This window comes from Aythya marila, assembly GCF_965140915.1.
Source record: "Aythya marila genome assembly, chromosome: W".
Classification (NCBI taxonomy): Eukaryota; Metazoa; Chordata; class Aves; order Anseriformes; family Anatidae; genus Aythya; species Aythya marila.
The window spans coordinates 7067293-7095068 of NC_139081.1; the positions used below are offsets into that span (position 1 = coordinate 7067293).

At 44.9% G+C, this 27776-nt stretch overlaps 1 protein-coding gene across 2 annotated transcripts in view; it reads left to right on the forward strand.

The window, feature by feature from the left end:
• LOC309889566 (secretory carrier-associated membrane protein 1-like) overlaps positions 1 to 27776 on the forward strand; it is a gene marked incomplete at its 3' end in the record, with an annotated part of 144303 nt that overhangs the window by 23712 nt on the left and 92815 nt on the right. The gene's annotated exons all lie outside the window — the stretch shown is intronic.

The window sequence follows — 27776 nt, forward strand, 5'->3', positions numbered from 1 at the left end:
CACCATGTATACAGATCACTTCCTGGCTTGTTTTCCAGATCCCAGAATTGCAATTCAATTGCTTTCTAATTTCAATTTAATTGCTTAATAATTGCTCAATGAAGAAAATACAGTGAATGATTAAAAAGCAATGTGAAGCATAAAACAATCAAAATGCAGACAACTATTTATGTTCAACTGTTTACATACGGTTTTAAATTTGAAGGAATGAGAGATGCTGAAAAGGTATTTGGCAGAATCATTTGACTGGAAGGGGTCATAACACAAGTCTTGCTACTGTCTAGACAGTGCTCACTGAAGTCCACCTGTGTACCTCTTCTTGAGGGGTCAGGATATGAGAAGAGTGTGAAGGTATAAGAAAGGCTGTAAAGGTATAAGAAAGAGGCTGCAGAAGCCAGACATCTGCAGTATAATACAGCAAGAGTTAACAGCAGGAAGAAGAGACAAGTGAGGCTGAGGTCTATTCACTTACTGAACAAGCTTTTCAGCTTGCCTTAGCTTCTGCTGCTCCTCCCACTCTTGAGATGGTACAGGAGCATATGCATGCAGCACAGACTGCTAGTGCCAATTGGCTTCACTTCACAGCTTCCTGGAACACTGTTCTATGATTCTATGTCTCCACTCCAAAATAGCATGTGTTAACTTTGCCATATCTTTACTCATGACTGTAGCTTACTATTCATTGCTCCCACACTCTGGCTCCCACAGTTGGTTAGCCGTGCTCTTAAAGGCAGTGTTTGTTGCAGTATGTGACTTCATCAACAGGTGTCACAATTCTTTAGACAAGAGAGGGAAATTGCTAGTGTTCTATCCCCAGCTAGACATAAATACGTCTTCTTCCAGACAGAATAATCCTTCTTCCATGATTGCATCCTGCTGTTTTAACCAGTGCCAATGATTGCTGGGCTCTATAAGTGTGCTCATGCCATATGCTGATCACAGGGCCCATGCTTACCTCTGCTGACTATTGGATGGGAAGCAGACAGACGAGTCTGGGAGAAAAAAGATGACTTCCTAGCAATAACTACGCTGTGCATGTGTGTTTCTAAGATACAGGCATTCCCTGCTGTGGGAGAAGTAAGGGCTCTACTTCATGGACAAGCACCAGCAGTGTCCACAGGGAAAGGAAGAACAGGGGAAGATGTTTTGCTGATGACAACAGGCCTTCTTTGTACAGACCCTGAACAGATGGAGCAGAATGGGACTATGGGGGATTGGAAGAGCAGCAGACACTGATGGCTCCACTGGGGACAACTTTTACTTTTTGTATCTGTTGTGGTTTAACCTGGTAGGCAGCTAAACACCGCATGGCTGTTTGCTCACTCCCCTCCCTGCAGTAGATGGGGGAGAAAATTGAGAAGTGTAAGAATTCATGGACTAAGGACAATAAGGAAAGGAAAGGGAAAAGAAAAAAGAAAAGAAAGAAAAGAAAAGAAAAGAAAAGAAAAGAAAAGAAAAGAAAAGAAAAGAAAAGAAAAGAAAAGAAAAGAAAAGAAAAGAACCCATAATAGCAACAAAAAAAGAATAAACAAAACAAGTGATGCACAATGCAATAGCTCACCACCAGCCAGCTGATACACATCCAGTCCCGGAGCAATGGCAACCCTCCGCAGCAAACTCCCCTCAGTTGTATTGTTCAGCATGATGTCATATGGTGTGGAATATCCCTTTGGCCAGTTTGGATCAGCTGTCCTGGCTGCGTCCCCTCCCAGCTTCTTGTGCACTCCCAGTCTCCTCACTGGCAGAGAGGTTGGGAGAAGATGAAAAGTCCTTGACTCTGTATAAGCACTGCTCAGCAACAACTGAAACACTGGTCTGTTATCAGCATTATTTTCATCCTAAATCCAAAACCACAGCACCGTACTGGCTACTAGGAAGAAAATGAAGTCTATCCCAGCTGAAAATAGGGCAACATGTTATCCATGAATGTGAAACGTGCTGCAATCAAACAAGTCAAGCAGTTAAAGCCTCTCTGGTATGGAGGACGATGGCTGAAATATAAATATCAGGAGACCTGGCAAATGGCAAGCGCCATGTGCTTACAATGGTGGAAGCAACCACCAGATGGTTGCAAACATATCCTGTGCCCCGTGCCATTGCCCGGAACACTATCCTGGGCCTTGAAAAGGAAGTTCTATGGCGACATGGCACCCCAGGAAGGATTGATTCAGACAATGGGACTCATTTCAGAAACAACCTCATAGACACATGGGCCAAAGAGTATGGCATTCAGTGGGTATATCACAACCCCTGTCATGCAGCAGCCTCTGGGAAAATTGAACGTTACAATGGATTGTTAAAGACTACACTGAGAGTAATGGGTGCTGGAACATTCAAGCATTGGAATACACATTCAGCAAAGGCCACCTGGTTAGTCAACTCTAGGGGATCTGTCAACCAAACTGGCCCTGCCCAATCAAAACTCTTACGTACTGTAGAAGGGAATAAAGTCCCTGTAGTGCACATTAAAAACATGCTGGGGAAGACAGGCTGGGTTATTCCTGCCTCAAGCAAAGGCAAATCAATGTGGGATTACTTTTCCTTAAGAACCTGGGTGTACTTGGTGGGTAATGCGTAAGGATGGGTAAGTCCAGTGTGTACCTCAAGGAGATTTGATCTTGAATGAGAATACTTAATGATTTGAATTGTAGGATGTTAATTGCTATATAATGCTGTATGTCATCACTACTATGTCAATGGTATTGCAGTAGGAGTTATCCAAACAAATGAAGAATGCATCTTGATGGAGCTGGGCAAGTGCAGCAGTGATGAAACTGAGCAAGCATAGTGGTGATCATAGAATCGTAGAATTATTTCAGTTGGAAAAAAAACTTCAAGATCATCAAGTCCTAACAGTACAAGTCCACTGCTAAACTATGTATCATGTCCACATGTCTCTTAAATATCTCCAGGGATGGTGACTCCACCACCTCCCTGGGAAGCCTGTTCCAATGCCTAACCAACCTTTCTGTGAAGAAATTCTTCCTGATATCCAGTCTAAATCTCCACTGGTGCAATTTGAGGCTGTTGCTATGTGTCCTATCGCTTGTCACCTGAGAAAAGAGACGGACACAGTCCTCACTGCAACCTCCTTTCAGGTAGTTATGGAGAGGCGCAACCAGAGCTGATTTCAGCATGCAATGATCCAACATCACACACTGCTTGTGAAGGACCTTTATGACATCTGGAGCCCAAAGTCATGGACTAAATGAACTCAAAGGACATTTTAGAGGGATGGCCAATAGACTAAGGGAATGATATCTCTTTGTGCATATCAAAGGATGGGAAGGGTGGCAGTAATTAATGAAGATGTATCGGAAAGTGTGGGATCTGAGCATGACATAAATAGTATAGAATTAGAGGAGGATATTGTCCTGGTTTCGGCTGGGATAGAGTTAATTTTCTTCCTAGTGGCTGGTATGGCTCTGTGTTTTGGAATTAGGATGAAAATAGCGGTGATAACTGTACTGGGTCTGGCTGGGATGGAGTTAACTTTCTCTGCAGTGGCTTATATAGTGTTGTGCTCTGCATTTGTAGCTAGAACAGCCCTGATATCACACCAGTGTTTTGTCTATTGCTGAGCGGGGCTGGCACAACAACAAGACTGTCCCCCCCACCCCCAAACCAGTAGGCAAAACGTGGGAAGGGGACATCACCAGGGCAGCTGACCTAAACCAGCCAAAGGGATATTCCATATCATATGATGTCACACTCAGCAATAAAAGGTGGGAAAGGGGATGGAGGGGGGGGGCTCTCGTTATGAAGACATCTGTCCTCCCAAACTACTGCTATGCATATTGAGGCCCTGCTTCCTGGGACATGGCTGAACATTGCTCGTTGATGGGAAGTAGAGACTAATTTCTTTTTTTTTTTTTTTTTTCTTCTCTGTGCTTCTGCTCCGCCTTTGCTTTTTTTCTCCTCTTCCTTTTCCCTTTAATTAAATTTGTGTCAGCAACAACTAAAACACCATTGTGATATCAGCATTAGTTTCATCCTAAATTGAAAACTACAGTACCATACTGGCTACTAGGAAGAAAATTAACTTTAACTCTATGATGTTGAAATCCTTTCCTCATTATCTGTAGTGTTTTAAAGAAAAAAATTTTGTCTTGAAAGCATTCATTGTGCAACTGGTATTAGAAAACAGAGAGCAATTACCACATTTTTAAATGAAGTAAAAAAGGGGGAGAAACGGGGGAGGAAATACTATGGAAAGGGATCAAGGGGTGAGATTATGACAGAGAGATCACTCGCCAATTATTCCAATGGGCAAACCAAACTCAATGTAGGGAGATTCATATAATTTATTGCATATCACTAGCAGAATAGAGCAGTGAGAAACTAAAAGCAAACTAAAAACACCTTCCCTCCCCATCCACCCTCTTCTATGTCCTCCCTCCGAGTGGCACAGGGGAATGGGGAATGTGGGTTGTGGTCAGTCCATACCACTTAGTCTCTGCCCCTCCTTCGCAGTCACTCTCTTCTCCTGCTCCAACGTGGGATTCCTCCCACAGGATAAAGTCCTTCCTGAACTGATCCTATGTGGGCTTCCCATAGGCAGCAGCTCTTCAAGAACTACTCCAGTATGGGTCCGTGCCACGGGGTCCATCCATCAGGAGCAAACTGCTCCAACATGGATCCCCCATGGGCAGCAGCTCCCACCAGATCACCTGCTCCTGCATGGGCTCCTCTCCATGGCCTGAAGCTCCAGCCCGGACTCTGCTCCCACAGAGGCTATTCACAGGCTGCAGCCTCCTTCAGGCCAGATCCACTTGCTCCACCGTGGGCCTCTCACAGGCTGCAGCGTGGAAACTTCTGCAGGGGAACTTCTGCTCTGGCGCCTGGAGCACCTCCTCCCCCTCCTTCACTGACCTTGGTGTCTGCAAGGCTGTTTTTCATTTCTCACTCTCCCAGCTGCTGTTGTGCAGCAGTTTTTTTTTCCCTTTCTTAAATATGCTCTCACAGAGGCACAAACAGCCTTTGCTTATTGGTTTGACTCTGGTCAGCAGCATGTCCATTTTAGAGCTGGCTGAAACTGGCCCTTACCTAACATGGGACAGCTTCTGAACTCCTCTCAGTCCAGCCATGCACCCCCCTGCTATGCAAACCTTGTCATGTAAACCCAATGCATACCTGTAGTGGTTACTTGGGAGGACAGATATTTTCATAACAAGAGCCCGCCCCTTTCCCAGCTTTTATTGCTGAGTGTGACATCATATGGTATGGAAGCCCAAAAAAAAGCTATGGTGCCCAAAGACGAGCTGGCAGGGAAGAAGACCGGCCTGGCTCAACAGAGAATTGTGGCTTGATCTTAGGAGGAAAAAGAGGGTTTATAAGCTTTGGAAAAGTGGGCAGGCCACTAAGGAGGACTTTAAAGAAGTAGCGAGGCTGTGCAGGGACAAAATTAGGAAGGCCAAAGCTCATCTGGAGCTCAATCTGGCTACTGCCGTTAAAGATAACAAAAAACGTTTCTATAAATACATCAACACAAAAAGGAGGACTAAGGAGAATCTCCATCCTTTACTGGATGCGGGGGGAAACTTAGTTACAAGAGATGAGGAAAAGGCGGAGGTGCTCAATGCCTTCTTTGCCTCAGTCTTTAGCGGCAATACCGGTTGTTCTCTGGATACTCAGTACCCTGAACTGGTGGAAGGGGATGGGGAGCAGGATGTGGCCCTCATTATCCATGAAGAACTGGTTGGTGACCTGCTACGGCACTTAGATGTGCACAAGTCGATGGGGCCGGATGGGATCCATCCAAGGGTACTGAGGGAACTGGCAGAGGAGCTGGCCAAGCCACTATCCATCATTTATCAACAGTCCTGGCTATCAGGGGAGGTCCCAATCGACTGGCGGCTAGCAAACGTGACGCCCATCTACAAGAAGGGCCGGAGGGCAGACCCGGGAAACTACAGGCCTGTGAGTTTGACCTCAGTGCCAGGGAAGCTCATGGAGCAGATCCTCCTGAGAGTCATCACGCAGCACTTGCAGGGCAAGCAGGCGATCAGGCCCAGTCAGCATGGGTTTATGAAAGGCAGGTCCTGCTTGACGAACCTGATCTCCTTCTATGACAAAGTGACGCGCTGGGTGGATGAGGGAAAGGCTGTGGATGTGGTCTACCTTGACTTCAGCAAGGCTTTTGACACCGTCTCCCACAGCATTCTCCTCAAGAAACTGGCTGCTCTTGGCTTGGACTGGCGCACGCTTCGTTGGGTTAGAAACTGGCTGGATAGCCGGGCCCAAAGAGTCGTGGTGAATGGAGCCAAGTCCAGTTGGAGGCCAGTCACTAGTGGCGTCCCCCAGGGCTCGGTGCTGGGGCCGGTCCTCTTTAATATCTTCATCGATGATCTGGACGAGGGCATCGAGTGCACCCTCAGTAAGTTCGCAGATGACACCAAGTTAGGTGCGTGTGTCGATCTGCTTGAGGGTAGGAAAGCTCTGCAGGAGGATCTGGATAGGCTGCACCGATGGGCTGAGGTCAACTGCATGAAGTTTAACAAGGCCAAGTGCCGGGTCCTGCACCTGGGGCGCAATAACCCCAAGCAGAGCTACAGGCTGGGAGAGGAATGGTTGGAAAGCTGCCAGGCAGAGAAGGACCTGGGAGTGATGGTGGATAGTCGGCTGAATATGAGCCAGCAGTGTGCTCAGGTGGCCAAGAAGGCCAACGGCATCCTGGCTTGTATCAGGAACAGTGTGACCAGCAGGGCTAGGGAGGTGATCGTCCCCCTGTACTCAGATCTGGTGAGGCCGCACCTCGAGTACTGTGTTCAGTTTTGGGCCCCTCGCTACAAGAAGGACATCGAGGTGCTTGAGCGGGTGCAGAGAAGGGCGACGAAGCTGGTGAGGGGCCTGGAGAACAAGTCCTACGAGGAGCGGCTGAGGGAGCTGGGCTTGTTCAGCCTGGAGAAGAGGAGGCTCAGGGGCGACCTTATCGCTCTTTTTAGGTACCTCAAGGGAGGCTGTAGCGAGGTGGGGGTTGGCCTGTTCTCCCACGTGCCTGGTGACAGGACGAGGGGGAATGGGCTTAAGTTGAGCCAGGGGAGTTTTAGGTTAGATGTTAGGAAGAACTTCTTCACTGAAAGGGTTGTGAGGCATTGGAACAGGCTGCCCAGGGAAGTGGTGGAGTCACCATCCCTGGAAGCCTTCAAAAGATGTTTAGATGTAGAGCTTAGGGATATGGTTTAGTGGAGGGCTGTTAGCGTTAGCTTGGAGGTTGGACTCGATGACCTTGAGGTCTCTTCCAACCCAGAAAATTCTGTGATTCTGTGAATATCAGAAGAGAGAGACAGGGAAGGAGGGGAGGGGGTGTTGCCCTCTACATTAGGGAAGGGATTGATTGTGAAGAGATGCCTCTGAGAAATGGCCACGGACATGTTGAAAGCTTGTGGGTGAAAGTTAAGGACCACACCAAGAAGGGACAGCTTGTGGTTGGGGTCTACTACAGGCCACCAGATCAAGGGGAAACTGTGTATGAGGCATTCTTGCTTCAGCCACAAGAAGCATGCTCTCACGCTGTCATCCTGATGAGGGACTTCAACCACCCAGATGTCTGCTGGGAAAACTACACAGCAGGCTGTAAGAAATCCAGGAGATACCTAGAGTGTGTTCTAGATAACTTCCTGATCAAGGTATTAGACAAACCAACCAGAGGAGAACTGTTAATTTGTGATCTCAAGGAATACGGGCCTGGCAAAGAGCAAAGTCGGGACCCTGAACTTCTGAAGAGCAAAATTCAAGCTATTTAAAGACCCAGTGGATGAGATCACAGAATCACAGAATCACAGAATTTCTAGGTTGAAAGAGACCTCAAGATCATCGAGTCCAACCTCTGACCTAACACTAACAGTCCCCACTAAACCATATCCCCTGAAACACTGTCCTTAGGGACAAAAGAGCTGAACAGAGCTGGCAGTTCTTTAAGGATGTTTTCCTTAGAGCACATCCATCTCCATCTCCACCCCTCTGCATAAAAAAGCGGACAGGGAGGACAGACAACAGGGATGGCTGAGCAACTACCTGCTGGTCAAACTGAGGTGCAAGAAGGAAATGCAAAGGCAGTGGAAGCAGGGACACGTGGCCTGGGAAGAGTAAAAGGATGTTGTCCGTATGTGCAGGGATAGGATCAGGAAAGCCAAGGCACGGATGGAACTGACCTTAGCAAAGGAAGCAAAGAATAACAGGGAGGGATTCTATAGGTAAATTGCTCAGAAAAGAAAGGCCAAGGAGAGTGCACCCCCTCTGGTGGATGGGAAGGGTGAACTGGTAACGACAGACATGGAGAAGGCTGAGGTACTCAACAACTTCTTTGCTTCAATCTTCACTGGCAGTTAGGCTTCCCAAGTCTTTCATTTCCCTGAACCCGTAGATGGAGGCTGGGGGAGCAAAGTCCCACCCACTGTAAGAGAAGAGCAGGTTCGAGACCACCTGATGAACCTAAACACATACAAGTCCATGGGCCCTGATGACATGCATCCCAGGGTCCTGAAGGAAGTCCCTAGTGACTGGAAAAAGCGAAACATTGCTCCCATTTTTAAAAAGGGTAGAAAGGAAGATCCAGGAAACTACACACCAGTGAGTCTCACCTCTGTTCCTGGGAAGATCATGGAAAAGATCCTCCTGGAAGCAATGTCAAGGCACATGCAAGAGAAAGAGGTGATCCAAGACAGCCTTCATGGCCTCACCAAGGGTAAATTGTGCCTGACCAATCTGGTGGCTTTCTATGATGGAGTGAGTGCATTTTGCCTATTACAATGAGTATTGAGTGATCTCTCTGTCCTTATCTCAACCCCTGAGCCCTTTGCATCATATTTTCTCCCCTTTTCCCTTTGAGGAGGGGGAGTGAGAGAGCAGCTGAAGTGGAGCTCAGCTGCCCACCCGAGTAAAACCACCATAGTACTGCATCCAGCTCTGGGGCCCCCAGCATAAGAAAGACATGGACTTGTTGGAGCAAGTCCAGAAGAGGGCCACAAGGATGATCAGAAGGCTGGAGCACCTGTCCTATGAAGAAAGGCTGAGAAAATTTGAGTTGTTCAATCTGGAGAAGAGAAGACCTGGGAGAGACCTTACAGCAGCCTTCCAGTAATTAAAGAGGACCTACAAGAAAGACGGGGAGGGACTCTTTATCAGGGAGTATACCGATAAGATAAGGGGTAATGGCTTTTAAACTAAAAGAGGGTAGATTTAGATTTGATATTAGCAATAAATTCTTCACTATGAGGGTGTTAGTGTCTCTTTTCACTCTACTGGACATCGTAGGTAACATTAATAGTACCAAACCCCCTGTTGATCCAAATCCTTGACTGCTGCGTTCTTGTTCCGATGCGGTTTGCAGGTCTGCTGTAAGTACAGGTACAAGGACTAATTGAGCAATCTTGCTTCCCTTCGGGATGTGGATGGGCAGGAAGCTTGTTTGGGCCACGATTTGTACTATTCCATTGTAGTCCGCGTCAATAACTCCTGGTAGCACAAAGAGTCCCTTTAATCCGCTAGAGGACCGTCCAAACAACAATGCTCCTTGCGGCCTTCTGTTGATAAGCAGTGGTCCTTTAAAAGTTGTCGGTATTTTTAATGGCCGCTGATATTAAAGTCACTTCTACTGCAGTTTCCAAATCCAGTCCGAGGCTCTCCCTTGTGGCTGGTTGTAGTTGTTGTGATCTGGCGGCATCTGACTGTAGGCGGGCTGCATTGCAGGTGGGGCAGGTGTTGGGATCGTGGGTGGCGGCGCCGTCTCATGGTGGGCCCATAGAGTGGGGTTGGAGTATTGCACGGGAGTGGCTACTGTTGTCGGCGCACGGCGGCTCCTCGCGCTCCGTTGTGCGTTTCCTGAGGCTCGACAGACTGGTGTGTCGTGGGTTCCCAAATTGCAGTTCTGGCACCATACCTTGGCCTTACACTCACGCCTCATATGACCTTCCTTCCCACACCTAAAACACTTCATTCCTTTTCCTCCCTGCGATCCCTTTCTGCCAGTCTCCCTTGGAGGATTAAGGGGAGCCAATGCTGCAAAGACTTGGCTCTGTGCCTGGACCAGGTCTTTTCCCAATTCTTGGACCGCTTCAACTAAAAAAGCTTGTGGACCCACAGGAACCCTGCTCATTCTCTCTAACATAGCTTCTATTGTGGCATCACTCGGTAAAGTAACTAGTATGGACTTTGTAGCAGCATTACTATTTTCCATCACACACTGTCTAAGTAAAGCTGCTTTCATCCACTCTGGTACATCCATCCCCTTTGTTGATAGCTTCAGTGACCTTATCTACAAAGGATGCAAATGATTCGTCTCTTCCCTGCTTTAGGGACATGTACGACCGGCGTCGGGGGAGCAGTTTTCACTAACTCTATAGCAGCCCTTGCTGTCCTCATGCTCTCTAGGCATATCTCCGGCCCTAACTGTACCTGCATATCCACTGATGCAAATCTCCCAACCCCCATTAATTGCTCGGTAGTTACGTATTCTAAAGGACCTCCCGGTGGTTGGGGCATGTGAGCACTAATATCACATATGCGTTGCCAATGAGCCTGCCATAGCAGCTGGCCAGATTGTGTCACAATCATTCTTACAATAGTTTTAATGTCCTCGGGGCATAAAATACTGCTGCCCCATATATAATTAAACAGCTGCTTGGTCAGCTCACTATGCAACCCACTCTCATTTATTGTGGCTCTCAGCTGGGATAGTAGTTTCCAATCAAGCAGGGTGTGAGCTCCCTGCAGACCCACAGCCCCCTGCCCATAGGTTACTGGGAAAGCCTGATCAGCAAGTGGGCTCAGCAATTCAAAGTCCTGAGCATCTGCGCCTCTCTGGCAATCGCTTGCCAATTAACCCTTTCTATCCCCTGTGGGGAGGGCTTTGGCAGTGGTTTAGTGGGAGCCTTACAGCTCTCCCTGGGTGTATCCTCTTTCGGTTTTAAAATGAGTCGCCCCACCACCTCCTCCTCGCTGTCGGAGACCACGTCTTCTGCTCCTGAGACTTGTATCCCAGTTTCGACCGTGGTTGGAAGGGGTGGCGCCATAGGCCATGCCCCCTGATCTGCATCCGAGCTTTTAGGAGGGGGGGGCGGTGACGCCCTGGGGGGCCCCGGTGACGGGTGCCATGGCTTAACAGTTATCAGTCTCCCAGGCGGTGGTATAGGCAAGTAATCGCCCCCCACTGAGAACAGTCCCTCTGATTCTTGGGGCTGACTTCCTAGTTGCTGGGTAGCCACAGCTGCAACTTGCTGTTCTAACTTGTATATTTTTAAACTATTAATAGTTTCCCACCACGGTTTCATTAATTTTTTAACCATTTTATCATCATCTATAGCTAAATCCCACAAGCAGTCCCCATAAGCTCTCCATTCTTCCACATCAAAGTATGATTCAGGGTTACAAAAAAACCCCTTTGCTACACCAAAGGCTATAAGCCCTGGAATATGCTTAACTCCTTCTACCCCTCGCTTTTATAAAAAGCGTTGCAATAAGTTGAGGGCTACTTCCTTATCCATAGTGCCGGCTTTTTTTCCACGTCTATCCGCGCTGCATCTGTCCGCGATTTGTGCAGTTCCGTGTCTATCCACGCTGGTAGCCCTCCGGAATGTGCAGACCCCATTTTGGTCGGTCTAAGCAATCTTCTGCCCTCCAATTTGCTGCTAATCAGTGCTTGTCCTCACCGTGCTTCTCGGTTCCATGTTGTCCCTGTTCGGGCGTCACTGTCGGGTGCGAGACCCTCCGATTTCGGCGTGGGGATGTTGTGGTTCTGCTCGAGTGGGCAGCCAAGTTCCACCACAGACACTCTCTCACTCCCCCTCCTCAAAGAGGAATGGGGAGAAAATATGTAAAAAGGGCTCAAGGGTTGAGATAAGGACGAGAAAATCACGCAATAATTATTGTAACGGGCAAAACAGACTCAGCATAAGAAGATAGTAAGATTTATTGCTCATTACTAACAAGCTAGAGAAGTGAGAAACAAAGGAAAGAAACCAAAAGCACCTTCTCCCCCCATCCACCCTCTTCTACCTCCTCCCCCCGAGCGGCACAGGGGAACGGGGGAATGGGGGTTATGGTCAGTCTACAGCACTTCTTCTCTGCCGCTCCTTCTCGGTCACTCTCGTCCCCTGTGCTGTGGGGTCCCACCCACGGGATGCAGTCCTTGATGAACTGATCCGGCGTGGGCTTCCCACAGGCAGCAGTTCTTCCAGAACTGCTCCAGATAAGGGTCCGTACCACGGGGTCCATCCCTCAGGAGAAAACTGCTCCAACCTGGCTCCCCTACGGGCAGCAGCTCCTGCCAGGTCACCTGCTCCTGCGTGGTCTCCTCTCCACAGGCTACAGGTCCGGCCCGGAATCTGCTCCGGCAGGGGTCTTCCACAGGCGGCAGCCTCTGTCGGTGCAGGGCCACCTGCTCCACCGTGGTCTCCTTCACGTGCTGCAGCATGGAACCCTGCTCCACCGTGGTACTCCATGGGCTGCAGGGGGACATCCTGCTTCACCATGGTCCTCACCACAGGCCGCAGGGGACTTCTGCTCCGGCGCCTGGAGCACCTCTCCCCCTCCTTCTACACTGACCTTGGCACCTGCAAGGCTGTTCCTCACTCCCTTGACTCTCCCGGCTGCTGTGTGGCGCAGCGTTTTTTTCCCTGTCTTAAATATGCTCTCACAGAGGTGCAAAACAACATCGCTTATTGGCTCAGCTCTGGAAAACAATGGGGCCCTTCCCAAACATGGGGCAGCTTCTAGATCTTTCTCACAGAAACCACCCCTATGGCCACGTAAACCCACTACAGGGGAAACAAGTGATCGACTCAATATGAGTGGTAATACAAGCTTCAACTTTATTGCGCAGATATCCGTATATTTATACACACAGCTATAATTATGCCTACTGGTCACTATCCTATTGGCTAAGCCTAGAAGTTTTGCAAAAAATACTGTTCCTCCTACTTGCAGTTACAGCGCATAAGCTACTTCCTTATCTTCCTGGGTCTCAGATCCACCTGTTTCTCTCTCTCTCAAGGGCAGACTGCTCCTTGCATATTTCACAAGAGTGCTTCTCATATGGCCTACTCCATGGCTATAAACTCTGTATTTTCTTTGCCTTGCTTGTATAGTTCCTCTAGGGACCCGTTCCCTTGCTCTTTGATCCATTCTTCAACATGAGAGAATTGAGTCAGACAATTGGAGTCACATCCAAAATAACCTTTTGACCTCCTGGGCCAATAGATATGTAACTGATTGGGTATATCACATCCCATGTCACCCACAAGACTCTGGAAAGGCTGAAAGGTATAATAGCCTGTTAAAGACTACACTACAGGCATTGGGTGCTAGGGCATGGAAACACTGGGACATGAATTTACCAGAAGCCACTTGGTTAGTTAACACCAGAGGATCTGACAAACATCCAGGTCCTGCTGAAACAACCCCCCTACACACTGTGAGAGGAGAAAAAGTCCCCGTAGTACATGTAGGGAAGGCAGTGTGGGTTGTTTCTGCCTTGGGAAAAGGCAAACCCATTTGTGGTGTTGTCTTCGCCCAAGGACCTGGGTGTACTTGACAGGTAATGCAAAAGGATAGGGATATCAAATGTGCCTCAAGAAGATTTAATTTTGGGATTAACAGATTACAAACAAATTAACAGATAACAAACTCTGTAATCTGAGTTATACGTTGTAGGAAGACACTGCAGAACCAAGGACAAGTCAACTTTGCAAGGAACCAGGCAAGTGCAGCAATGACAGAAGCTAAGCTAGAACTGCCTGGCATTGGCAATGGGCTCCTCCATGGGCAGCAGCATGGAACCCTGTTCCACCATGGTACTCCATGGGCTGCAGGGGGACAACCTGGTTCACCATGGTCCTCACCACAGGCCGTAGGGGACTTCTGTTCTGGCACCTGGAGCACCTCTCCCCCTTCTTCACTGACCTTGGCACCTGCAAGGCTGTTTCTCACTCCTCTCACTCTCCCAGCTGCTGTGTAGCACTGTTTCCCCCTGTTTTAAATTTGCTCTCACAGAGGCACAAACAACATCACTTATTGACCCAGATCTGTCCAGCAGTGGGGCCCTTACCTAACATGGGGCAGCTTCTAGATTCTTCTCACAGAAGCCACCCATATGGTCCTCTGCTACCAAAACCTTGCCACGTAAACCCACTACAGGCAGCTGAGTGGTATGCCACAGTTGATATCGCTAATGCATTTTTCTCCATCCCTTTGGCAGCAGCGTGCAGGCCACAATTTGCTTTCACTTGGAGGGGAGTCCAGTACACCTGGAATCGACTTCCCCAGGGGTGGAAACACAGCCCTACCATCTGCCATGGACTGATCCAGACTGCACTGGAACAGGGGGGAAGCTCTTGAACACCTGAAGTACATCGATGACATCATCATGGGGGGCAACACAGCAAGTTTTTGAGAAAGGGAATCCAAATTCTCCTGAAATCTGGTTTTGCCATTAAATAGAGTAAGGTCAAGGGTCTGCACAGGAAATCCATTTCTTGGGGGAAATATGTCAGGATGGACATTGCCACATCCCAATGGATGTGATCAGTAAAATAACGGCTATCTCTTCACCAACTAGCAAAAAAACCCCACGTTTTCCTAAGCCTTGTGAGGTTATGGAGAATACATGTTCCAGGCTTGTGAGCCCTCTATATCGATGGAACTCGAAAGAGGATCTATTTCGAGTGGGGCCCCGAACAACAGGCCTTTGAACAACTCAAACAAGAAATAGCTCATTCAGTAGCCCTTGGGCCTGTCCATACCAGACCAGCTGTGCCTAACATACTTTACCCTGCAGCTGGGGAGCATGGGCTCACCTGGAGCCTCTGGCAGAAGATCCCAGGAGAAACTCGAGGTCAACCTCTGGGGTTCTGGAGCCGGGGCTATCGAGGATCAGAAGCCAATTACACCCTAACTGAAAAGGAGATAGTAACAGCATCTGAGGGGATTCAAGCCACTTTAGAAGTTGTGGGTACAGAAGCACAGCTCCTCTTGGCCCCACGGTACCTGTGTTACACTGGATGTTCAAAGGGAGAATCTTCTCTACACATCATGCAACCAACATGACATAGAGTTAGTGGGTAGCATTAATTACGGAACAGGCTCAGATGGGGAAATCCAACCACACAGGAATCCTGGAAGAGATTATGAACTGTCTGGAAGGCAGAGATATCAACTGAGGAGGTAACTTATCCTATTGTGCTGGTGTCTGGCCTGCACCTATTAAACAATAGTCAACACTATTCATTCATTATAAAAAATCCAGTGACCACAATCCCTGTCCCTGAGTAAGCTGTGAGATACGCAAAAAGATTTCAGCCATCGTCCAGATGAGCATTGTCACCTGTTTTCTTCAACGCTGGAATAATGGTATCAGTAGCCAGGAATTAGAGGGTAGGGAAGCCAAGCACCTGGGTTCCCTCTCTAGGGAAGGGAACATTGACAGAGAGATTGGAAAAGGGGCACAAGCCCTCACTCTCTGGAGGCAACTCCTGTCAGGCTCAAAGGAATGGTGTTCCTTCAAGGAAGATGTTATATGTCACCAAGGCAATTGAACTACCATGCAGAGAGGAATTTTCCTATGTGTCACAATGAGGTGTAGTAAGGAGTTTTTGTAAGTTTTCATGAGGAGGTGGCATAAGATTTCATCAGGATTCATCGGGTCACCTTGGGTTGCATAACTTTCCATAAGGTGTTTTTTAAATAATTAAAAAAAAACACGGCTTACTTATAAAAAAAACAATTTGTAATTAGTTAGAATTATACACCCTCTGTGTTAACTGGGTATTCAGTTAATTTTATTAACCTAGCACAGGAGACATTTTTAATAGTTCTATAGGTGCTCTTGCTAACACGAGATACAGATGTGTTGTGTTTTTTGTTGTTTTTTTTTTTTTTTTTTTTTTTCCTCTGACTGACTTTTCCATTCACTATGTAAATACTGGGGTGCTTCTTTTACCCGACTCCTAGTTATTCAAATAATATCATTCTAATATTTTCTTTTGAGATTGATATTGTGGAAAAGAGACTACAAGAAACAGGTAAAATGAAAGATAACATGGAAAACAGTTAATTAGTTTGTGCTGCTTTCTTAAAACTTCAGTCTTCCAAACTAATTCAAATTTTGAAAATGTCAGCTGAAATGACTATATGTGACTTCAATGCACCAATAGCTACAATATCTGACTATGAAAGATGGCTTGTTAAATTCTGCTCCCTGATTGGTATGACTAATAAGTTAAATAAAAAGATCAGAAACTCAGGGTGCTGAACTGGGAGGAGCTTGGGTGAGATAAGACTAGTGAAAGAAGTTTGATTTGGAAAGAAGGAACAAGGAGGTAGGCAAGCAAGATGAGGATTACTTGGATCAGCTCTCTGAGGAGCAGGGACTGGGACTGGCTGGGTGGTTGAGGAAAATTTGTCTGTAGGAAGGAGTTAATGCAAAGGCAGGTCCATTTTTGGCAGAAGTACAGGTCCACGAGGACGTAGCATTCTCAGTCTGAGATTGGACCAGGCATTCTACAGTTGCCCCATTCAATGGTGTTGTGGTTTAACCTGGCAGGCAGCTAAGCACCACACAGCCATTTGCTTACTCTGCCCCCCACCGCAGTGGGATAGGGGAGAGAATCAGAAAAAAAAAACAAAACACAACATAAAAACTCTTGGGCTGAGATAAAGACAGTTTAATAGGACAGAAAAGGAACAGATAATGATAATAATAACAATAATAATATGTACAAAACAAGTGGTGCATAATGCATTTGATCACCACTCACTGACTGATGCACAGCCCATCCCCAAGCAGTGTCTACTTGCCTGGTCAACTCCCCCCAGTTTTATTGTTCAGCATGACATCATATCGCAAAATCACAGAATCACAGAATTGTCTAGGTTGGAAGAGACCTCAAGATCATCGAGTCCAACCTCTGACCTAACACTAACAAGTCCTCCACTAAACCATATCCCTAAGCTCTACATCTAAACGTCTTTTAAAGACCTCCAGGGATGGTGACTCCACCACTTCCCTGGGCAGCCCATTCCAATGCCTAACAACCCTCTCAGTAAAGAAGTTCTTCCTAATATCCAACCTAAAACTCCCCTGGCGCAACTTTAGCCCATTCCCCCTCGTCCTGTCACCAGGCACATGGGAGAACAGACCAACCCCCACCTCACTACAGCCTCCTTTAATGTACTTATAAAGAGCGATAAGGTCGCCCCTGAGCCTCCTTTTCTCCAGGCTGAACAAACCCAGCTCCCTCAGCCGCTCCTCATAGGACTTGTTCTCCAGACCCCTCACCAGCTTCGTCGCCCTTCTCTGGATTCGCTCAAGCACCTTGATGTCCTTCTTGTAGCGAGGGGCCCAAAAGTGAACACAGTACTTGAGGTGAGGCCTCACCGGAGCCAAGTACAGAGGGAGAATCACTTCCCTAGACCAGCTGGCCACACTGCTTCTTATGCAAGCCAGGATGCTGTTGGCCTTCTTGGCCACCTGAGCACACTGCTGGCTCATATTCAGCCGACTATCAATCAATACTCCCAGGTCCTTCTCTGCCTGGCAGCTTTCCAACCACTCATCTCCCAGTCTGTAGCTCTGCTTTGGGTTGTTGTGCCCCAGGTGGAGAACCTGGCACTTGGCCTTGTTGAACTTCATGCAGTTGACCTCAGTCCATTGGTCCAGCGTATTCGGATCCTCCTGCAGATCCTTCCTACTGATTCAAAGATCAAAGCCGAAATTTCTAAGTGACGAAGTATCCTTTATTGTCAGCGCTGGATGCACGGGGGATCCTTCCACCTAACGTGCATGTTCAAAGTGACAAATTATCTCATATTTATACAGTAAAATAATGAATATTCAATTAATGCCTATACATATTCATTACCTAAACCCACCTACTCTCGCTTCGTATGCTAATTAGCTTATCAGTCCTTGCGCTTGCGCAAAGCCTCCCAAGAATTGTGGGCAGGGGTCTTCGGGACGTGGGTGGTGGTCTTTGGGAGGAAGACCGTAGGTCTTCCTCATGGTGTAATTTTCACCTTTTGCTAAAGAATGTCAAGTTGGCTGAATCGGTTGTTTTCCAAGCTGCAGGAATGCTGAGTTGGCTCAAGTTAGCTCAAGTTTCAGCATAACTGAAGGTCGACAGATAACAAGATGTCGTATATTTTGTTCTCATTACATTTTTAACTACAAGATTTATTCTATCCTGAAGTGAGTTTATACAATATAATTCCCCCCTTTTATGGAAAATCTAGTAAATTCTTTTACTTAATACAAAAATTCTTCTTCCCAGTCTTTATGATATGTACCCCTCAATACCTTGCCATGCACTTTTGTCAAGGAAGCTAACGTAGACATTCGTTGTAACAATTTCTAATTCCAAACAAGTATCACAAAAGACATTAAACTTATATGAACTAATATCAATAAAACAATAATTGTGTGACACAATGTGTTCAAAATCCCAGTTGCAGTTGGCAACCATCCAAAGAGTGTATCCCACCAGCTGTGATTTGTGTCTTGTTTTACTCTTTGCGAAACTATGCTTATTTCCTTTGTATCATGATGGACAGTGATTAGAGTCTTCTCTCCATTTTTCTGAATGCCTTTTAAAATTCTAATCAGGTCTTGGTGTTTAACTAGTTGCTTCACTAGCGTGAGGTTCATCCCAATAGGTGTACGTAATAACTTATGATACATTGTGCTGTTAGACTTGATCAACTGGTGGGATAACACTGGTGCCAAATATAGAAAATCACACCCGACGATTCTAACAAAGTTACAAATACAAAAGTTAGAATTATTTTTGCTAAGGAGAGTTAAGTTCTCCTTATCTACTTCTACAAAATCACAAGCAGTTCTTAAACACACACAGCCTTGACCAATATATACAAGCACAGTCTTTTGACTAGTATTTGGATGAATTTCAAAGTGGCAAACACCTTGCTCCATGTCAAGACATACATCCTGAGCATCAAGTGTATTGCTTTCACAAATAAATCCTTGTTGTTCCCCGGTAACACATGATTCTAGATTTACAGACTGCCATTTCCCATTCTCCATCCGTGCCCATGTTCTATGCTCCAAAGGATAGAGCACTGTCTCCTCATGGTTTAATCCTAGTGCAATGATGGGGCAGATAACATAAACTGTGGCATTACGTATAGTAAGCACAAAGGCAGTAGCCATGTTAACAATGGGATCATAGGTAAAATTTACCAGAGTCCACCAAGACTGGAACTTCTTCTCAAAATCATTGGCATTGTCCCAGACAGTCTTTTGGACTTCAGCTGGAAAAATGCCTTCACTTCCTTCCCTAATGATCAAGGCAGCCGTTGCCTGCAACCATAACTGTGCTTGCATACAACTGAGAGCTAAAGATATATTATCTTGAACCATACTAAGTGTATCTATTATTAGTTTGTGGTCTTGGTCTTCAGCCTTTTCCCGTCTCGGTAACACCTTTGAAACTTGCCATTGGCTAGTTCCCAATGCCAATAAGGATGATTGTAGGGGTTGTTTTAGTTTTGTCAAATCACTTGTTGATGTGGCTAGCTTATTCATTAATATTTCTGAATCAATTCCATTTAAAACTCCTAACCCTGTTCCTAGCATTCCAGTTAAATATCTTCATGTCCTGTATCGCGTTAAGGGGTGTAGCTGATTAACCGTTACGGGCCCGGTCAGATTCAGGGTACTGAACCAGTTGGACATTCACCAAAAACACGTTAACTGTCTGGGGGTCCTGTCAGACATTCACCATCAACGCATTAACGGTCTGGGGGTCCATTCAGACATTCACCAAAAACGCATTAACCGTCTGGGGGTCTGGTTAGATTCAGAACACTGAACTATCACGGATAACCACCCTCACCCTCGTTGCACTTAATGAGAGTTATCACAATGCAATCAAGTACGGTTTATTACAGCAACAGATAATTAGGTTCTTTTGGATTGCCGGTGATAGGGACTGTCTGCAAAAGCAAGCTAGTATTCATGAAATACACAGGTGTTATAGGTGTTGTAGGTGTTACAGATGTTACAGGTGTTATAGGTGTTGTAGGTGTTACAGATGTTACAGGTGTTATAGATGTTATAGATGTTACAGGTGTTACAGGTGTTTACAGGTGTCACAGATGTTACAGGTGTTATAGATGTTATAGATGTTACAGGTGTTACAGGTGTCACAGGTGTCACAGGTGTCACAGGTGCGCAGCCTAGAAATAAACGCGTTAAAAGAATCAAAGACTCTATAGAGATTTATAAGCAAGTATTCAGATCTCACCCAAAGGTGTCCCAATGGGGGGGGAAGAGAGGCTCAGCCCGTCGACTGATCCCAAGAGTCAGGAGGTCCTAAGGATGTTGTCCTCGGGATGGTATCTCCCCTGACGGTGGTATCTTCCCTAACATCCCCTTTCTCTTGGGCCAATTTATATTATTTTCTATCTTTTAGGTGGAGCTTGAGTGGCTCTAGTCAAGCATATCTTAGTTATGATTGGTGTAAAGTTTTCCCGTCTCCGTTTAAAGTAATAGGCTCCGAGAAATTCAGAGCGCATGCTCAGTGAGGGGTGGTCGCACCTTGGAGGCGGGTAGCTTTTGGGATGGAGGTGTGTTTTGGTATTATAATGATATTATAATGAGCAAAAAGTACACTAGGGTACAGCATTTGTCAAAACATGACAGGTCTTTGGCTTAGGGTGGCAAAAAGTGCAGCTTTGTGCACAAGAACAATCGAGGCCCCACCTGATTACAGAGCCTAGCCGTGGTGTCTCCACTCCACTCTACGCTCCGTGCTGTTCCTTAGAGCTAGCACACCAAGTTTCCCCAGCGCGATAGCATCAAAGGTTGGGAGCCTAGGGAACGCTCAGATAATGCAGTTATGCCCTACCCTGAAAGCCTCTTCAATGCTGTACCTTTTCCTTAAAAATGTGAATGTTAGTTTTATTTTCCTAGTTACTTCAGGCATTTACACCACAGTCCTGCCCCTTAGGTGTGGTTGCTTTTGTGACCATATTGTCCAGTCTTCAAATGATGTCTTTAGGAAAGGAGAGCAGGCTGGTTGAACTGCCGAGATGTTAATTTGTATTAGCAATTCAACACGCTTGAGAGACCATTCTGGATTAAATAACAATTGTTGTTGGCCTGTGTTCCTTACTACATATGGGCCTATTTCATAAATTTTGGGTTCCAGTTTGGTTGGGGGTGGGGCATAGGTTGTCATATATTGTAAAATTTAATACGAGGCCCTCACCCTCCTTGATTTTGAACTTTTGGCCATTATTAGTACTACATTCTGTGTTAATGTAAAATTATACCAGCAATCTAATTTACCTGGGTGGATACAACCTTCTCGTTGGCCATTTTTGGAAATCGGTTTTACTAAAATCCCCATTCTCGTAGGTCGTTCCATTAATCATTTGGCACCCTATTTTAATTTCGTCCCCTATGGTTCTTTGGTGTGTCCACTCTTCCCCTAATTTTCGCCATTCTGATGGTATATATAAATGGTTACCATTTGTTCACCAGATGACCATAACTGCTAACTTTCCATTAATGCTCTTATCCTCTGTTGTTACTGCTTCGGTCCAAGGCCACTCACCATTCTCTGTTATCATAGAGGCACCTTCTCGAATCACAATTACAACTATAAGCCATAGAACCAAAACAATTCTATCAACTAAATTTCTGCCAACTATATTACTAAATATTCCCGATCGTAATGTCCTCATTTTGTTCGACTAAGCTTTAGTTTCAGTTCATCGTCACCTGGTGTTACTTTCCAGGGGGCTTCTGGAGCTTTCTTCACTCAGGAATGGTGGATCCAAGTGGCTTGTTCTCTAATCTTGATAGCAGTATGAGTTGTCAGCAACACTTGATACAGTCCATTCCATTTTTCCTCTAGGGGTTGTCCTGAAAAAGTCTTTAGATATATATATAATCCCCAGGCTTAAAGGGGTGGATTGGTTGATCCAACCCTCTTATCCCTGGTCCCTAAAACAAATTTATGTACTTTATTTAATTGTTTCTGAAGTTCAGTTATATAAGCATATAAATATTCTGATCCTAACTGCGTTAGGTCCTCTCCACTAAATAGAAATTGATACGGCCTTTCATATAAGATTTCAAAGGGACTCAAATTCTCTTTTGTTCTAGGTTTAACTCTGATTCTAAGTAATGCTAAAGGGAGGGATTGAGGCCATGACAAATTAGCTTCTTGTCCGATTTTAGCTATTTGTTCTTTAATTAAATGGTTCATTTTTTCTACCTGTCCACTTGCCTGCGGTCTATAAGGAGTATGTAGTTGCCAATCTATCTTTAGAATCTTACTTATCTGTTGTACTACTTGCGCACAAAAATGTGAACCTCTATCAGAAGACATTGCTACTGGAATTGGCTTTTGGTTCATGTATATAGTTTGGATTTTACCATCTGGTATCAAAGACAATACCTTCACTTCAGTTATTTCAGCTGCCCGCTTAGCCTCCTGATCTGACAATCAATTTCCAATTTCAAAATCAGTGTTCCCCTTTTGGTGTCCTCGACAATGCATGATAGCTACCTTTTCTGGTTGTTTTACAGCCTCTAACAACTTTAAAATTTCTTCAGCATGTTTTATCTGTTTTCTCTGAGCGGTCAGCAATCCACATTCTTTCCAAATTGCTCCATGAGCATGCACCACGCCGAATGCATATTTAGAATCTGTCCAAATATTTATTTTCCTTCCTGCTGCTAGTTCCAGTGCTTGTGTAAGAGCAATTATCTCTGCTTTCTGGGCGGACGTCCCAGGGGGTAATGGTTTGGACTCGATTACCTGTTGAGTGGTTGTAACGGCGTACCCTGCCTTACATTGTCCTTGTTTCACAAAGCTGCTTCCATCAGTATACCAAGATTCGTCAGCATCTTCTAAAGGTTCTTCCTTAAGATCAGGTCGACTAGAATGCACAGTCTCCATTGTTTCTATACAATCATGGGTTACGGGTTCATCCAGAGTTCCGCTAAGGAAAGAAGCTGGATTTACGATGTTAGTGACCACAATTTCCACATCATCTTGTTCTACTAATATTGCTTGATATTTTAAAAATCTCTGTGGTGAAAGCCAATGGTTTCCTTTTTGTTCCAAAACTGCTGAGACCGTATGGGAGACTAACACTGTCATTTTCTGTCCCATTGTAAACTTGCGAGCCTCTTGTATATTGATAACAACAGCTGCAACAGCCCAAAGGCATCCGGGCCATCCTTTACTTACTTCATCTAATTGTTTAGAGCAGCAAGCTACTGCTCGTTTATAGGGACCCAATCTTTGTGCTAGTACTCCCAAAGCTATCCCTTGTCTCTCATGAGAGAACAACCAAAAGGGTTTTGAGAGATCCGGTAATCCCAAAGCCGGAGCTTGCATCAATTCTCGTTTAAGTTGTTTAAAGGCTTTTCGTGCTTCTCCAGTCCAGACTAACTTTGACTGATTACTCTTTATCAATTCATATAAAGGCTTTACCATTAGCCCATAATTATAAATCCAAAGGTGACACCAACCTGTCATTCCTAAAAAGGTTCGTAGCTCCTTTACCGTTTGGGGTTCTGGAGTCCGTCAAATGATTTCCTTACGTTCAGTTCCTAGTTCTCGTTGTCCTCCCGAAATTTCAGATCCCAAATAGGTCATGCGTTGTTGAACCAGCTGGGCTTTCTGTTGAGAGACTCAATAGCCATATAAATGCAGAAAATTAAGGAGACTTATAGTCCATTGAATACAACTCTCTTTAGTCTTGGTAGCTATTAAGAGATCATCTACATATTGTAACAAAGCCCCTTCAGTGTCCAGAGGTATCCAAGTCTCGAGTTCCTTTGCTAATTGGTTTCCAAAAATAGTGGGGCTATTCTTGAATCCTTGAGGTAGTACTGTCCACGTAAGCTGCGTCTTTCTGCCTGAGTCGGGGTTTTCCCATTCAAAGGCAAATAGGTTTTGGCTTTCTGTGGCTAAGGCTAGGCAGAAGAAGGTGTCTTTTAAATCCAGTACAGTAAACCAGACTTGACTATTCTTTAATTTAGTCAGCAAAGTATAAGGGTTTGCCACTACTGGATGTATATCCTCGGTGATTTTATTTATGGCCCTCAAATCCTGAACTAGCCTATAACTTTTTCCATCTGCCTTTTTAATTGGCAATATGGGTGTATTGTATTCTGATTCGCATTCAACCAATAATCCATACTGTAGAAATTTATTATCTCTGTAATTCCTTTGCTATCTTCTATCCTCAAAGGATATTGCTTATCCTTAACGGGTTTCTCTCCTGGCTTTAATTTAATAATTATTGGGGTCACATTTTAGCTCTTCCAGGGACTTCAGTGGCCCAAACTCCTGGATATACTCGATCTGTGATCTCTAAGGGTATTTCACTTTTAGGGTCAGTTTGTATTAGTGTCAAGCTCAACACATTTATTAGTTGTTCTTCTCCTATCCTTAATTCCATTTTCCCTTTTTCAAAGACAATTTCTGCTCCTACTTGCTCTAATAAATCTCTACCTAAGAGTGCCTATGGGGAGTTAGGCATATATAAAAATCTGTGTATGTCCCATTTTTTCCCTAACTTGTACTTCAAAGGTTAACAAAAATAAGCCTTTTCAGGTTGATCGGTTGCACCTTTTACCCTAACATAATCATTCCGTAAAGGCATTAATGCTTGATTTAGAACCAAATATGTTGCCCCCATATCAACAAGAAATTTCACTTCCATTCCTCCCCTAACTTCATTATAACCAGTGGAGGATCCGCTAGGGTAGATTCCCCAGGTCCCCGTTATTCCTGTTGAAATCAGGGGCCAATGATTACCCTAGGAAAAGGCTAGTCAATTTGTCCTCCGAAGCCAGGTCCAAATCGTGTTTTTTTTTTTTTTTTTTTTTTTTTTTTTTTTCCCATTACATTTCAGAGTTGGCCCAAAAATTCTATAGGGGTTTTTTTTGGACCTTTTTGGAAGCATACTCTCAATTCCCAATTCATCCAGATTTTAGTATTTACTTAACCGTTCATAATTTTTGGGATGATTAGGGTCTCAGTGGGGGTCGGTCAGGGGAATGCAATTGTCCACAGTTCCCTGAGCGGTCCCATTGGCAATCTGAGCTCGAACATGAACTCAGGTTGTTTTAAGAGTTAACTGCTTTTCTGTTTCCATGACAACTCTCTGGGACCCATCATGATCCCTTTGCCCCAGAGGGCTAACACCCATGATTTTGAGATCTCAGCCTCGGGTTGAGGCAGAACTATTAACATTCCTACATCCTCTTTCCCTGCTCATTCAACTTCAAACATCTTTAACACCTTCAACAACCCTTTTAACACTTCCTTTTATCTTTCTCCAGCCTGTACTTTTCTAATGCCAACATCAAAGGCTCAGTCAGGGGCCAACTTAATTCCATACCTTTTCCCTCCAAGATGCTGAAACAACATCAGTATACAACATTTCATCCTGTTCTCCTTCTCAAAAATAACATTGACTGTAGCAAAGTATTATAGTTTAAAGTTCCATTAAAAGGCCAATTTTCTCCACATTCCAGCTTATAAAGTGGCCACCATTGATTACAATATTTTATCAATGTTTTCCTGTTCACACTTCCACGGGCAGATCCTCCAATATCCTTCCAATGACTCAAAACGCATCCTAAAGGGCTTTTCTTTAAAATCCCACCACTTTGCCTTCCTCCCATTTTCCCAGTTCACACTTTCAGAATACACTTAACACTTACAAAATGCAGCACACAGGTATCTTTCTATAGCAACGCCAAGAACCTACAATTATTACCAAGAATATAGCCAAAATCACAATAACAATAGAGTCAAATTCCACATGCGATAAGTCAGGAAACCAAAATAAGTAACACTGTAACAAATGACCCTTATAAGCAAACTTGCCAGTGTTATAAATGAAGTCTCAAATCAATCTGAATTTTGTAATATTTATAAAACAAATATTTATAAAAGGTATAAAAGCTATAAAAGGTGTAAAAGGGAAGTAAACAGCGCTGGGTGTGCGGAGAGTCTACGCTCCACCAACATGCACACACGAACATCAAACATTCTAAATATACAGAACATTGCTTTTACATACAAAACCCAAGTGTGCCTATACATACATACAATCAGGAAAGAACAATCCTTTAAGTTCCATAACTTACTAAAATCGAGTACGCCTATACATATGTAAAATCAGAAAAGGTAACAAACAATCCTTTAAGTTCCATGACTTAACAGTCTCCATTCTCCATTCCTTTTCTTGACTGTGTTATAAATGAGGTCTCAACTCAATCTGAATTTTGTAATATTTATAAAACACATATTTCTAAAAGGTATAAAAGCTATAAAAGGTATGAAGGGGAAGTAAACAGCGCTGGGTGTGCGGGGAGTCTACACTCCACCAACATGCACACACGAACATCAAACATTCTAAATATACAGAACATTGCTTTACATACTGTGAGAAACACTCCGTAGCCAATAACTTAGGCTCAGGCGAGGATCTCAGTGAAGTTGTAATTTATTCACGATTGCAATTACGGGCGGCCCACAAGCAGGAGAGCGCATCTACTAGTTCCAAAACACAGTTTATATACTTTTTGATGACAGGACCCTCCCCTGTTTCTCCACTGAGTGGGTAATCCAGGTTCACAATCTATCTGATGCTTCACAAACAATGCATGGCCTTCAGTAGCCGGCCTGTCAAATTTCAAATTTCTTTTGACATTTTTACTGTTTGAAGTAGTAATGTTTCTTCACTTATCTGACTTGACTTAACACCGTGATTTTCACCTAATTGTCCTAAGGAGTCTGGTTGTCTGCATTTTACAAGGTCACCTGCTTAAGCTTTCTTATCACTGTAAGTATATCTCAGTACCACATTCCTTCCTTCTAAACAATCTAACTCTGCAAAAACAACATTTCTATTCCTACAATTCCCCCCTTTTCTTTTTTTATAAACTGTTGATTTTTGTAAAACCTTTCTCTAAGGTGTAATTTGGTAGATTTCTTCTCCTTCGCTTTCTTTGCTTTCCATCTCCTCATTATCACCTTATCTGAGTAAGGTGGTGGCTCCATGGTCATTTGTATCAATAGTGCGGTTTCATTTAACCACTGTACTAGTCCTCTTACACAGGGGATAATGCAGCAACCAATGGCTGTCAAAACTCCTACAACTACGATCAAGGATGTAAATATGCCTGCTTTTTCTGCCAATTCACTGGCAAGGGTGGTAAGCCCTTGCAATGCTCTAGTTACTGAGCCATCTGGGACAGTATTGTTGGGTATAAGAGTGCAACAATGGTTGATCAGTATCACACACACACACACCTCCTTCCTCCGCAAGCATCATATCTAATGATGTTCTGTTTTCCCAAGCCATTTTGCTGATGGCATCTAGTTGTTCAGCGATTCCTCTCATCACATCCCTGGTATATTTGATGAATCTCTGCTGATTATAATAGATATAATTAATCCAATCCACATTTTTATTGATTGTTACCCACCAGAACAGTGACTCAAACCCTGCAGCAATTTGATTTCTGGCTTTATGTTCATCCAGAACTCCTCTAGATACCCCAAAAGAATCTATATATACTCTATCATCAAATGATATTCCTAAGCGTCTTTTACTTCTTCTGGGTATTTGTGATGTTTCTCTTTCAAATGCCAGGGTGAAGGGTATAGCTAATTAAACAAGTGCACAAGTGCCTCCCCAATTAGATGGTAGGGTGGACTGTAAGATCTTCCCTCCACAGTACCACCAGAGATCTGCCCTGGGGATCTCAAGTCTTGAGCAGTTTC